The 14171-nt window shown below is 48.0% G+C and overlaps 1 pseudogene across 1 annotated transcript in view; it reads right to left on the bottom strand.

The window, feature by feature from the left end:
* LOC309801354 (forkhead-associated domain-containing protein 1-like) overlaps nucleotides 1-1584 on the bottom strand; it is a 129340-nt pseudogene extending 127756 nt beyond the window's left edge. The window contains exon 1 of the transcript in view: nucleotides 1492-1584. The product of the transcript in view is annotated as a forkhead-associated domain-containing protein 1-like (transcript). The remainder of the gene's footprint in view (nucleotides 1-1491) is intronic.
* Between the last annotated feature and the right edge of the window lie 12587 nt (nucleotides 1585-14171).

The following is a 14171-nucleotide window of genomic DNA, read 5'->3' as shown; positions in this document are numbered from 1 at the left end:
GAGATATTTCACTGAAGAGGATATGCAGAAGGCAAACACGTACATGAAAAGACATTTAACATCACTATCGATTTGGAAAATGCAAGTTAAGACTATGATGAGATACCACTATACACTTACTAAAACAGCTAAAATGAAAAACAGTGTTTATGCTAATTGCTGGTGAGGATGTGTCTCATACATTGCTGGTGGAAATGAAAAATGGTACAGCCACGCTGGATAAGCCTGGCAGTTTCTTTACAAACCGAATATATATAAACACATATGTTAATCCATGCAATCATACTCCTGAGCATTTATCACAGAGAAATAAAAACATATGTTCACACAGACACCTGTATACAAATGTTTATAGTACATTTATTTGTAATAGCCCCAAATGGAAACAAAATGTCCTTCAAAAAGTGAATGGTTAAACATAGGTGATACGTCCATACCATGGACTATTACTCAGCAATAAAAGAACAAGCTAATAACCTAAATGGATGTCAAGGGCACTACACTGACTAAAAAAAAAAAAAAATCAATCACAAAGGTCATACATAAATGATGAAAATTATAGAGACGGAGAACACATTAGTGGTTTTCGGAGAGTGGGGACGATGGTGGGAGGAGGAATTGTGACTATAAAAGGAGCATCACAAGGGACATCTCTGATGATGGAATACTCCTATATCCTGAGGGCCACACCCAAATCCACACGTGGTAAAATGGCACAGGACTCCACACATGCTTCGTGCCATTCTCTCTACTATTTGTGCATCTATAATTATTTCAAAATAAAGTTTAAAAAAATCTGTTGAGTGAAGTCTGAGAGTGGTCTGCCTTTCACAGTCCTAAAGGGATTCCATTGCATTTCTCTTTCTGCTTCAATATTTTAATCCCTTTCAAAATGTTAAAAGGCTCAAAGCCACTGTTTTTATAATTCCTGACTTACAATTTCTTCCAACTTCCTTGGCTGTCAATGAGCTGGGACTGTGGACCAAGCCACAGCTAATTCAGAGAATTGAATGAAATGAAGTGAGAGAGCGCTGAGGCCACGCCCAGGGCTTACCCTGATTTACTACTTGGAGGTACGGGGGCGTGGGAGGGCTCTGAGGGGCCCAGAGTCTCCAGAAGCTCTGGAAAGGGCGAGAGGCCATTGCTCAAGCTGGGCCCTTCAGGTGGCCGTGGCTGCCAGACGCAGAGCAGGTGAAGGGCAAGCATCAGCTCTACGCCCACCTTCCAAACCGCGCCATCGGGGTGGGACACTGCAGACACAGTCAGCAAAGGACACAGGGCCCATCGCACTTTGCACTGTGCTCATTCTCGCCACATGTGCCAGGGAGACCCAGCACATGCGGGGATTGGTTATTGGTGGCACACCGAGGAAGGCTGGGACTGTTAGCCAGAGGCTGTGCTTTACAAGAGACTGGAGTCCACAGAACAGTAAGGACTTTTGGTGGTGTGAGGGGTAGGGAGGGTCGGGGACTGGCTAGGAAGAGGTCTTACCTCTAAAACAAGGTCTGAATTTTCATGCCTTCCAATCGTAGTGCTTTTATTCAGGACAAAATAGCCTTCTGCACTCTTTAGATAGGCTTTCATATTCTCTGCTTTCCCTATTAAAAGTTTTCAGAAAACAATTTTGTTAGAAAAATACAGTCCTCTAATTATTCAATGTCATATTTAGAATGAATGGAATACACCATAATGTCCACAGGAGAAGTCAGCAGAGGTAGGAGTGGATAGCTGGATTTAACAATGATCACAATGATAATTCCTCATATTTTTAAGACTGTCCTTTTAACAGTGATAGCCGGCATAGATGAGCTTGCTTCTGATCACAAGAGGACATCCTTTATGTAACTCAGAGCACAAACAAGCAATAGCAAAAAAAAATAACCCAAACAAATCTGAATTCCACTGATAACCGCTCTCCACCTCCCATTAAGCTTAGTTTGGGGTTCGTTATCTGACAGAATCAAGTACTCAGTGTTACTAACCCACCACTTACTAGCTCTGTGACTCTGGGTGAGTTACTTATTCTCTCTCTATGCCTCTGTTTCCTCATCTGTAAAATGGGGCTAATAATACTGTGTATCCCAAAGAGTTTTGTGAGGATTAAATGTGAAGCATCTAGAATGGTGATTGCTACACTAAACAACCATTTGTCCTACTGTGATTGTGACTGTTATTAATCTTGGGCTTCTGAACTTTGACTCAAGAAACCCCAACTTCTACAGAGCTTCTTAAAGTGTGGAAGAGTTAGTCATCAAGGAAATGCGCATTAGAAGATACTTTCTTTTTAAGTCACCGCATTCCTTCATATATTTAGGTTGAAAAAAAAATGATTTCCAAAGACAAAATATCAAGATTATAGCTTGTCTGTACGGTCAAGACTCTATGTATCTTTTGCTGGCATTTTATTAGGAAAATGTCAAACACACAGAAAAGTTGAAAGAAGTGGATGGGGAACTTCTATAGAACCACCACCCAGATTCTACAATCAACATTTTGCTCTATTTGCTTTATCACATATCTACCCATCTATACATTTCATATTTTAATGCATTTCAAAGTAAATACTATACATGATTTCAAAATTTATTTATCTATTTTTGGCTGTGTTGGGTCTTCATTTCTGTGCGAGGGCTTTCTCTAGTTGTGGCAAGCGGGGGCCACTCTTCATCGCGGTGCGCGGGCCTCTCACTATCGCGGCCTCTCATGTTATGGAGCACAGGCTCCAGATGCGCAGGCTCAGTCAGTAGTTGTGGCTCGCGGGCCTAGTTGCTCTGCGGCACGTGGGATCTTCCCAGACAAGGGCTCGAACCCATGTCCCCTGTATTAGCAAGTAGATTCTCAACCACTGCGCCACCAGGGAAGCCCTATACATGTTTTTTATTCTTTTAATTTTTATTTATATTTATTTATTTATTTATTTATTTATTATTATTTTTTTTTTTTGCGGTACGCGGGCCTCTCACTGCTGTGGCCTCTCCCGTTGTGGAGCACAGGCTCCGGACGCACAGGCTCAGAGGCCATGGCTCACGGGCCCAGCCGCTCCGCGGCATGTGGGATCCTCCCAGACCGGGGCACGAACCCGTTTCCCCTGCATCGGCAGGCGGACTCTGAACCACTGTGCCACCAGGGAAGCCCATATATACATGTGTTTTCAAACATAAAAATTTCAGTGACTTCAGCTGGTTCCAAGATGTTGATGATAATTCACATGATATTTGAATTCTGATCCATCTCAGTGCCATGTCAAAGATAGTCTCTTTTCTTTTTCTTCCTTTTTTTTTTTTGGCTGTGTTGTGTCTTCGTTGCCGCATGTGGGCTTTCTCTAGTTGCGGCGAGCGGAGGCTACTCTTCCGCAGAGTGCGCAGGCTTCTCACTGCGGTGGCTTCTCCTGTTGCGGAGCATGGGTTCTAGATGTGCAGGCTTCAGTAGTTGGAGCACGTGGGCTCAGTAGTTGCGGCACACGGGCCCTAGTTGTGGCTCGCGGGCACTAGAGTGCAGGCTCAGTAGTTGTGGTGCACTGGCTTAGTTGCTCCGAGGCATGTGGGATCTTCCTGGACCAGGGCTCGAACCCGTGTCCCCTGCATTGGCAGGCAGATTCTTAACCGCTGAGCCACCAGGAAAGTCCCCAAAGTCTCCTTTCAACTGAAAGGTCACTGAAGTGTGAAGTTGTTAGACTGTGGATAAAAACAAAAATCATCTAGTTCTGACCGTAGAGGGTCTCCGGTCTGGCTCTGCTTTCCATCAACATCTCCATCATCATTCCATCACTGAATCCCTACTAAGTGCCAGGCACTGGGCTATCCTTTAACACACATGGCCTCTTTTCATCCTCAGAACCACCCTGCGAGGCAGGTGTCAGTATTGTCCCGCTTTACAAATGAGGAAACTGAGACTCAGAGAAGTTAAGGTCACACAATAGTAAGTGTGTGACAACTCTGGGCCTTTGCATGTAACCAGTGTACAAACCTCCATTGCTGCTGGTGGGGCAGAGTAGGGGTGGGGGAATTGCACTGTCTGCTGACACTTGGGACATGTAATAAAAGAAAGTCCTTGAAACCAGCATTCTATCCTCTGAAAGGAAGACTAGACCCTACCTGGGGGTAAGAGAAATAAAAATAAGCAGGATAATTTATATTTGTAAACTTTGAGGCCTGTGGATGTCCCACAAATATTGATGCTTTCAGATAATGAGAAATACATTTGATTAAGTTTGCTGTCATGTATACAGGGGAAAAGACATTTCCTCTTCCCAAAGAACCATGCTCTGCTGCCTTCAGTTATTAATCTTCAATTGCAGAGGACCATGTTAGCACGCAACACATTCAAGTCTAATTAAGCTAAAATGGAAACTTCCAAGAAATGTCTCTTCTGCAGGAAAACCACAGGAAACGCCACTAATCGAAAACTTAAACTTGGATCATGCGCATATTTGTTTTTTAGCTCTCACCCCAGATGTCCCCAAGGCTGGGGTCTTCTCTCTGCTCAGACGTCCCCCCTCGGGGAAACCACCTGACCCCTCTGGCTAAAGGCACCCTCAGTCATGTTATTCCCCTGCTAGTTTTCCCCTGCTGTGTTTCCTTCCTTGTACTTATCATTCTCTGACATGTTCTTGTGCCTTTCTTTAGTTATGCTTGCTGTTGGTTTCTCTTTCACTAACATATATGTTCCTGGAAAACCAGAACTGTGTTCATTTTGTTCAGAAGCGATTCTTCATGGGTATGTTGTGTTTGTACCCATCTTCAGAGCAAAGGCATTGAAAGATTTTGTCCTGCACTCACTTTCCGAGGATGCTTGTATTGCAAACAGCTTGGGAGGATAGAGGTAATGTTTCTAATAAAGATAACTGCTCCTTCTGGGGCAAAAGTTGGGCAGGTTTGCTAGCAGCCCCTTTCAAAGATTGCAGTTTCCTGAGTTTGGAGTTCCTTACCTGGGACACAGACCCACTGTGCGCACAGCATCCACACTGGCTGCTCTGCACCACCCCGAGGGACTTTCAGGGCAACAGGAACCAATGTGCATATGCAGCTCTGGCTGCCTGTTATGTCAGCTGTGCTGTGAGTAATCAAGTTCTTTGTTTCTGGCCCAGGAGTCTCTTGTCTTCTGCCAGGAACTATAAGCTGGGCAGGCTAACTTACTAACTTTCAAACAGGGTCAAATGTCAGACCCTTTGCAGTTCCTGCCAGTTCTGTGCATTACCCCTTCTCCAGGGTAGGGGGCGGCGGGGGGGCAGAACCTGACACATAGTAGGTGCTTGGGAAACACTTGCTGAGTGAATGAAAATACAAAGGACACCTCAAAGCAAGTCAGTAAAGCCAGCTGGCTAGGAAGCTTTGATACTAACTGCCTTTCATTTTTCCCGTCAGTATCTAGCTTAGATGACTCCTTGGAAAACCTAAATTCTATCTCTTTAGCTTTTGGATTGGACAATATTTCTCCACCTTCATTTTGCCCTGTGCATCCCTTCCTTGCGTGAAAACACTGTCAAAGTAATTTGAATGTGTGGAGCTCTGTGAATTCGTTCTTACTCAGTGCCATGGAGCACCAGCCACAGGAAAGAGCAAAAGGGCTTCAGTCATCTGCGTTCCCCCGACCACTTTGGATGGCTCAGAATTGGGCTATAGGAGCAAACGTTCTTTTGAGGTTTACAGTGGCCTCAAAGTTCCTTAAAGAAGGGGAGTTCAGGTAAGGGGCGGGTGTGTGTGTGGGTGTCTCTGACCATTGGGTGGGTGTTGTCCATAAATCAGGGGAAACAGGGGTTCCTCTCTTAATCCCAGCTATACCCACAGGACATCCAAGAGCTGGTGCCCAGGAGAGGCTTAAAGCTCCCGTGCCGCCTCCCTTGGGGGGCGAGGTAGGGGCTGCACTTAGGAAGGAACGGCTGCTGTTGGGGCACCTTTTCTGGGGTGCTCCTGGCGACCCGAGCCTGGATCAGAGAGTTCGGACTCGGGTGCCGCCGGTTCCCCTGCCTACCCCAACGCCCTTGACCTCGCAGGGCTGGCCTCCTCCGGCCCAGGTTTCCGCCCGCCGCCTCCTCGCGCGCCGCTCTCACCTGGCCAGAGGAAGAAGCCCACGCCTCGTCCTCCGCCGAGAGCCCTGACCTCCGCCCTGCCGCCCTCCCGCGGAGTCTCCAGGCCACAGCCCGCAGGCCGCGCGCCCGCCCGGCCTTTGTGCAAACGTCGCCACGGCAACGCCATTCTGACGGCCGAGCTGGGGAGGGGCGTGGCGTGCGCGGCGCCCGAGGGTGAGAGGGAGGTGGCTGGGAGCACCCGGCCAATTACAGCCCGCTGCAGCGCTGCGAGCCCTCCCCGACCTGCCCGCTAGAGGTCCCCAGCCCCGTTTCCAGGATGGGGAAAGAGGCTCCGTGTTCACAGAAGTAGCTCCAAGTCTTACAGCGGGGAAGGAGCAGCCTCAAGGATCCTTCCTACTGACCTTAGCTCTAGGCTCGGTGCGTTGAGGAGGGGGTGGTCAGGCGTGGGAGGGTAATGGAGCTGAACCACGAGAAGCCTGGAGGTTAGTACCCCCCGTCCCACCCGAATCTCTAGTTCTCTCTGTTGTGGAGGAGAAAACAGAGTAAGCTGGGGGGACCATCACTTCTGGGGGTGGGGGTGGAGAAGGGAGATGGGTGGGGTGGAAGGAACACTTCTGAAAGAATGGAAGGTTCTCCCACGTGCTAGGAAAAGGGTATTTACAAGCCCCCAACCTTCCTGTTCCTGTCCTTCCCTGTCAAAACTCGCATTTATTCATTCATGTGTTCTTTACTTCTACAAACATCACCTGAGTCCCTATAAGGTCAGACGGTGGCCCCAGTGTTGACCTGGATCAGATCCTTAAGAAACGCCCCCGCACTCCCCATGGGCACGGGGCTGGGGGGATGGAGCGTGTGGAGAAGACATGCAAATGCCAACTATCTCCCCTCACCCCATGTCACCTTTTTCAGATCAGCCCCTTCTGTCTGGGAGCAGAACAGCCCTGCTGACTACCTACAGAATGCCTCATTTCCCTGGCAGGATATGACGGACAAGGTGCCCCAAGACAAACTCAAAATATTCATCTGAGAAAGATGAAAGATGGCAGACTCCACTCTAGTCAATTAGAAGAAGATATAAGAGAGAAAAATCATGGAAATCGATATGGGATGGAATATATGGTAAAGATGCTCCCACATGCCTAGAGGCTCTTAGAAATGCACATTCCCCGGCACAGACCTCAGAGATTCTGATTAGGCAGCTCTGGAGCATGGTCCAGGAATGAATGTGTTGCATTCTTGCAAATTCCTTGTGCATTTGTTAAAAGCTTGGCAAAACCTCAGGACTTATTCAACCCTGCAGTTGAATCACAGAGCCCTCCCAGAACTTGTGCCTAGAAATCTCTTCCAGGCCCTCAGTCAGCCTTGAAGGTTCTGCCTGGGTTAGTTCCCTTCGACCAGAAAGACCTTAGGAATGTATGAGGAGTGACCACAGAGGCCGGGGCCCTGAGTGGTAACTTCAGAGGAACAGAGAGGGTCAGGCTCAACTCTCCAGGCACATTTCTGCCTCAGGGCCTTTGCAGTTACTGTTTCTTCTCCCTACCAGGCACTTCCACCAGGGATCTCCTTCAGCTCTTTTAGATTTTTACTCAAATATCACCCTATTTAAAATGGTCTTGGAATTCCCTGGTGGTCCAGTGTTTAGGACTCGGTGCTTTCACTGCCCGGTTCGATCCCTGGTCGATCCTGCAATCCCCATGATGCCACCAAACCAAACCAAACAAAACAAAAAACACCCCCCAAAAAACATGAATAACAAAACAAACACCTCACTCTATTACTCTTCCCTTCATCTTACCACTCCTCTAACATGCTATTTATTTAGTTTCCTTCTCTTATTTGTTGTCAGTCTCCCCACTCCCAACTCCCCCCTGCCCCCCAACTTAAGCTCCATGAGGGCAGGGATTTTTTTTCTCTGTTGTTCACTGCTGTATGACCAGTACCTAAAACAGTGCCTGAATGAACTAATGAGTGAGTGAACAGGGGCAGCCCTTGCCACCTGCCCACAGCCTTGCCTCCTACTCTTGAGCTGCTGAGCTGAACTGTCCTTACCCCAGGACCTAGGCTTCTGTAGCCTTGGCCCTCCCCAGCCCCACGCCCATCTCCATGCTTGTCTTCAGTGTCATCAACATGAGCACAGAACGCAACCCTGCTCACTGCCACCCAGACCCTACGGAGCCCATCCAGGCCAGCCTGGAGACAGAGCAGCCCTTGGCCCCCTAATAGGCTTGGGAGAGCATATGTTACCACTAGTCCATCTCTCGATGAGGAAATACTAAACGGAGAACAAAGCTGACATTCAGGCTCACTGGAGCAGAAATTGCCAAATCTTGATTGGATCCTGCCGCTCCCCACAGGATGCCACAGTCATCTCAAAGGGTGTGTGAAAGTCTTAAAAGCCAGTTCCATGTCATCCACTTAAATTTCAAAAACAGAAACTAAAATACCCCAATAACTCATGGCTTTATCATAGCATGTCCTGGGCTGAGTGAGAGTTGTACTTTGCGATGATGGGGTGTTCAAAATACTGCACCTGGGGAATTCCCTGGCGGTCCACTGGTTAGGACTTGGTGCTTTCACTGCCGTGGCCCGGGTTCAATCCCTCGTGGGGAAATTAAGATCCCGCAAGCCACACGGCATGGCCAAAAAAAAAAAAAAAAGAGGTCTCTAGATTATATGGGCTCCTTGGTGATGCCTGTAATCAATCAATCTTATTGAGCTCTGGGTGGCTACCAAGGCTGTACTCTTATCTCCATCAACATCAGGATGCTGGTGTCTGAAATGCCTGGGTCCAGGTCCCAGCTTTGTCATTCCCAGCTGTCCTCATAATACTGGAGCATGTGATGTTAACTCCGGGCTTTCCACACACAGGGCACTGTCCCAGTCCTTCCTGTGGATCATCTCATTTAATCCTCACCATAACCTGGGGCAGTAGGTGTGTGTGAAACACCTGGAACAGGGAGCTCTGCAGAGAAACGCTCAAAAATGTCGTGATGGGTATGATTTCTATCACATCACTGCCACTTGAACAGGAAAATAGGGCTCAAGAGACATGGAGGTATGTGCCCATGGTGACACAGCCAGAAAAGGATTTGAATCTAGATGACTGTGATGGGAAGGTATTTTCCCCAGGGACCACAGGTGACAGGTGTCACAGCCACGAGACACCCATGCTCACCACCTGCTTTCCCTCAGCCCTGAACAATCTGGGCTTCCAGGTGTCCTGAAATTTTGGCAGTGCCTGCAGCAAGAGGGGGAGGGAGCTGAGGCCAGGAGGCGGTAGCTGGGGCTTGCCAGGGACCTCTCCTGCCACCCACTGGGCTTCTTTCCTGCAGGACCTCTGCCCCATAAAATCTCATTGGGCCACAGTTACCTTCCCTGGGCTGTCCTTGACTGGGAGAGCCCATCCACTGTGCCCCCTCTCCAGATCTGCTTGTTGTCACCTGCATTCCAGCAAGAAATGAATGCTGGCCTCCCGCCTGGAAGAGGTAGGGAGCTTGCCCAGCCTTTAAGGGGTAAGAGAGATCCAGGGAAAGAGCTGGAACAGGAGAAAGAGAGAGTAAAAGAGAGAGAGAGCGCTCGAGGATCAGGAAGTAGCTAAGCTCTTGAGTAGGTGACAGATGGGAGAGCAAAGGGCCACTGGAGGCTCCACAGTCCATTAATAACCTGGTGCGATGGGCAAGGACATGCAGGTATTTATACACACACACACACACACACACACACACACACACAGATTCACAAAAATAAATTCAAACCACAAAATCACAGCTGGTCACTGAGGCCTTCTGCGGCCGTGCTCACCCCCTGCCCTGTCAGAAAATGAGAAGTCACCCAGGTTTTTTCTCAGATAGAGACAAGGCTGGTTGGGACATTCATCTCTTGCAAATCAGAGCTTTGCCAGGGGGCTTCCCTGGTGGCGCAGTGGTTGAGAACCTGCCTGCCAATGCAGGGGATGTGGGTTCGAGCCTTTGTCTGGGAGGATCCCACATGCCGCGGAGCAACTAGGCCCGTGAGCCACAAGTACTGAGCCTGCGCGTCTGGAGCTTGTGCTCTGCAACAAGAGAGGCCACGATAGTGAGAGGCCTGTGCACCGCGATGAAGAGTGAACCCCACTTGCCGCAACTGGAGAAAGGCCTCGCACAGAAACGAAGACCAAACACAGCCAAAAATTAATTAATTAATTAAAAAAAATTAAAACAAAAACAAAAAACCACTGTCTCTAAAAAAAGAAAAAAAAAAAAAAACAGAAAAAAAGCTTTGCCAGGGAGGTCAGTCTGTATGTTCCGTTTGAAAACTGCAGATGAAGGGTGCTGATCCCACCTCTGATCGGCCTGGTTTCGTTTGTTTGTTTGTTTTATTCTGTCTGTACCTCACTTCTCTCACCTGTAAAATGGAGGTAATAACAGCATTGACTGTAAAGACCAAATGGGTTAATATGTGCGAAGTAGTAAACTGTGCCCGATACCACAGACTCCTTCTGTGAATGTCCGCGTTGCTGTCTGTCTGTTTGCTTGTTTTTGTTGCTTTCTTGATGATGTGGGAGGACAGCACCATCTCAACGCGATCACAGCCATCCTGGGGAGAGCTTTGATTTGCATCGTCTCAGTCCCAACCCAGAGCAAACTTGACCTCAGAACACTTGCATATCATCTTGCTTGTTGCCCAGGGACCTTTCTGGGTGTGGGGGTCAGAGGCAGGCTGAGCTCCCCTGATCGCTGCTAGAGGGATTCTGAGAATCCAGCTGGTCTCTGTTGGGTGGCACCTGCAGGACAACTCCATAAATTCGACTTGCAGGCATCCAGGCAAATCAACTTTCACTACTTCTTTTTTTTGAGATTAACAATGAACCATTATGAATGAGGTGAACCAAACTAGCTAATATTTACTGAGGCTTGTTAGGTACCAGCCACTATGCCATGCACTGTTTTATTTAATTCTTAGCCCAACCCATTTTACAGAAGCGGGCTCAGAAAAGTCAAGTAACTTGCCCAGTTACAAATCTTGTAAGTGATAGGTCCAAGATTCGAACCCTGGCTGTTTGACTCCAGCATATTGTCTTTTTTGTAAACTTTTGTTTTCAAAACATAATCTACATCTCGAAAAGAGCACAACTAATAAGTGTATGCTTGAAGAATTTACACAAAGTGTATGCACCCACCCTAACCAGAACCCAGAACAAGAAGCAGAACATCACCACCCGCCCCCGCCCCTCCGAGAAGACTCCCTGTGCTCACTTCTGGTTACCCCCTCCCGCTTGTCTGACTTCCAATCATAGATTAGTTCTGCTTGGTTTTGAACTTCATGGAAATGGAATCTTACAAATTCCATTTGCTGCCTGGTTTCTTTCACTCAAGTATGTGTGGTTCGACCACGTTGTCTGATGTAGCTGTGGTTCATTCATTCTCACTGCTGCATTGCATTACACTCTGTTATCTATTCCTGCAGAACAAATTATGGCAAACTTAACGGATCCAAAAAACACACACTTATGTCACAGTTTCTGTGGGTCAGGAATCCGGGCACTGCTTAGCTGGGTTCTCTGCTCAGGGTCTCTCCAAGGCTGCAATGAGGGAGGTGGCCAGGGCTGGGGTCTCATCTGAGGCTCAGCTGGGGAAGGATCCTCTTTCCAGTTCATGTGGTGGTTGGCAGGATACAGTTTCCTGAGGGTTGTTAGTTAGTCTGAGGGCATCACCTCCTTGCTGGCTATTAGCCAGAGATCCTGCACTGTTTCTTGCCATGTGGGCCTCTCCATAAGGTGGCTTGCTTCATCAAAGCCAGTGAGAGTCCATAGAGAGAGTCTCCAGGCAAGATGGAAGTTACGATCTTCTGTAACATAATCACAGAAATGACATGCCCATCACCTTTGCAGCATCTACTGATTAGAAATAAGGTACAGTCCTGCCTACTCTCAAGAGGAGGGGACACAGAGGTGTGAACACCAGGGATAATTGGGGGCCGTTGTGTATACCTTTTGGTATGCACATGTGCACATATCTCTTGGGTATATATCTAGGAGTAGAATTTCTGGGTCACACATACGTCCGGCTTTATGAGATTCTGCCCAACATTTTTCCAAAGTGCAGATACCGTCTACACTCCCTCAGCAGGCTATGAGCTTCCCAGTTAGAGCACATGCTTTCAATACACTCCTCCCCTCTCTCCTTACAGAAGGGGTGTTTGAGCTGGGGCTCTTTGGGAGGACAGGTCCTAATTCTGGCCCCATGTCAGAATCACTGAATTCCCGGGCCGCTTCGCCAGACATTCTGATCATTTGAGGGCTCAGATACAAACTGGAAGGTCCACTCCATGAGGCGAGGATCCCTGTATCCTTGGTGCCCGGAGCAGTACCTGTCACCAGTACCTGGCAGGTACCGGGTAGCTGGCACTCAATAAATGTTTTTTTGATTAAGTGAATGAGTTTAGGAAATATTGTTCAAGAGATGGGCCCCAGGGCGGGTATAAGCTGCTTAAACGGGAAGGAAACTTTGTTGTGTCTGAGGCTGTGTGCATTTTTCTGGGAAGAGGGCTCAGAGCCTCAACCAGGTATGTCCCCAAGAAAGGTTAAAGGCCGCTGTGATTGGCTACTGTCCGGCTTAGGTATTTTATCACATGAAGAAAGACCTGGTCCCAGGGTAGGAGGCATGGGAACTGTGGACATGGTCCCATGGTCCTTAGAAGTAAAAAGCGAGACAGTGTTTGCCTGAGGTGGCTCATAAACTGAGACCTTGCTTGTTTTGACCTTTGACCCATGGTAGTTCTTTTGGTACATCTAACAACTGTCTGGCCTCCTGGGACCCTCCCTGTGTCTGTCTGTTGAACAGAAAATTCCAGAAGGCCTCGGTGCCCTGAGTTTCCATCAGGGGCAAGCCAACATGAGCCCTAGCTTTTGAAAAACCCCTTTCAATCCATAGAAAGCCTCCCAGTTTATCTGGTTTGAGATGACCTCATCCTTTGTCACCTTCTCTCTTGTTTTCTGGAGGTTGCTCAGCGTCTTGCTGCTGTCTGCATTCTTTTCCCACGTGAACAGTGCACCTATTTTGGGCATTTTGTCATTGTTGTTTTGGGTCATTCCCGTCACACCTTTTTTATATTCCTTTCCAGTCAGATCAACCTCATGCCTCTCTAGACATTTCTTCTCAGGTTTCCTCTGAATCATTTCGTTTGGTCTAAATATGTCCACTGTTTCCTCCTTCCTCACTGCACTCCACATAGACCCTCTCTTTTCCCTGGAACAACTCTTCTTTTCTTTCGAATCCCTGACCCAAATCCTCATCTTTCACCATGTTTTCTGACTTCTCCTAATAACTGATTGTTTTTTGAAACTTAAGCCTCAAATATCATCCCTTCTAATCTGGGTCTGAATTTGGATCACGGTCAAGAAGCAGGCGAGACAGGAACGTGGCTGGGTAATTAGGCTCCTCAGCAGAAGGGCTGAGTGTTCATCGGGGCGGTCAGAGGGGCCTGGGGATGGAGGGAGAGGTATCTTCTTCTGCCTTGGGTAGGGCGTAGGGTGGGGTTGTCAGGAAAGCGCTAAGAAAAAAGGACCCATTTGACTTGAGTTTTGAAGGATGAGTAGGATTTCCGGAGGCAGAGCAGGGAGAGAAGAGGATGGTCCAGGGCAGGAGCAGTGGGAATGGAGGCTAGAAGATGAGTCATCAGAGAAGCTAGGGACGGGAGTACAGAAGCAGAGGGGTGGCCAGGTTCTGAGACCGCAGACTGAAGGTCCATGGTCAGCCCTCAGATATGTTTGTCTGGCTTTCCCAGTGTGTTAAGACTTTTAATTAGTTGATGAAGGAATAGGCCTCTTTCTGTGGAGTGACAGAGAAACCTATTCAAATTGTCTTTAGCATGAATGCAAATTCACTGGTTACCAAAAATGAAAAGTCTAGAGGGAAACTCTGGGTTCAGGCTCAGATGATTTCATGAGGCCTTGGCCTCTCTCCAGCTCTCAGGGATTCTTTGAACCATGTGGATCCAACCTTAGACAGAATCTCTGTATAATGGTCACAAAAAGGCGGCCGAAGCTCCAGCCCTTACATCTTCTCAGCTTTGAATTCCATAGAGAAGGATAGGAGTCTTTTTCCTAAGCTTCCCCCAATGGCCTCACTGCTTCTCATTTTCTCTGGGTGGGTCACAAGCCCAT

Source organism: Mesoplodon mirus (assembly GCF_964341445.2).
Source record: "Mesoplodon mirus genome assembly, chromosome: 3".
Lineage (NCBI taxonomy): Eukaryota > Metazoa > Chordata > Mammalia > Artiodactyla > Ziphiidae > Mesoplodon > Mesoplodon mirus.
The sequence above is the reverse complement of the archived record's forward strand: the minus strand, read 5'-3'. Positions and strand labels throughout refer to the sequence as shown.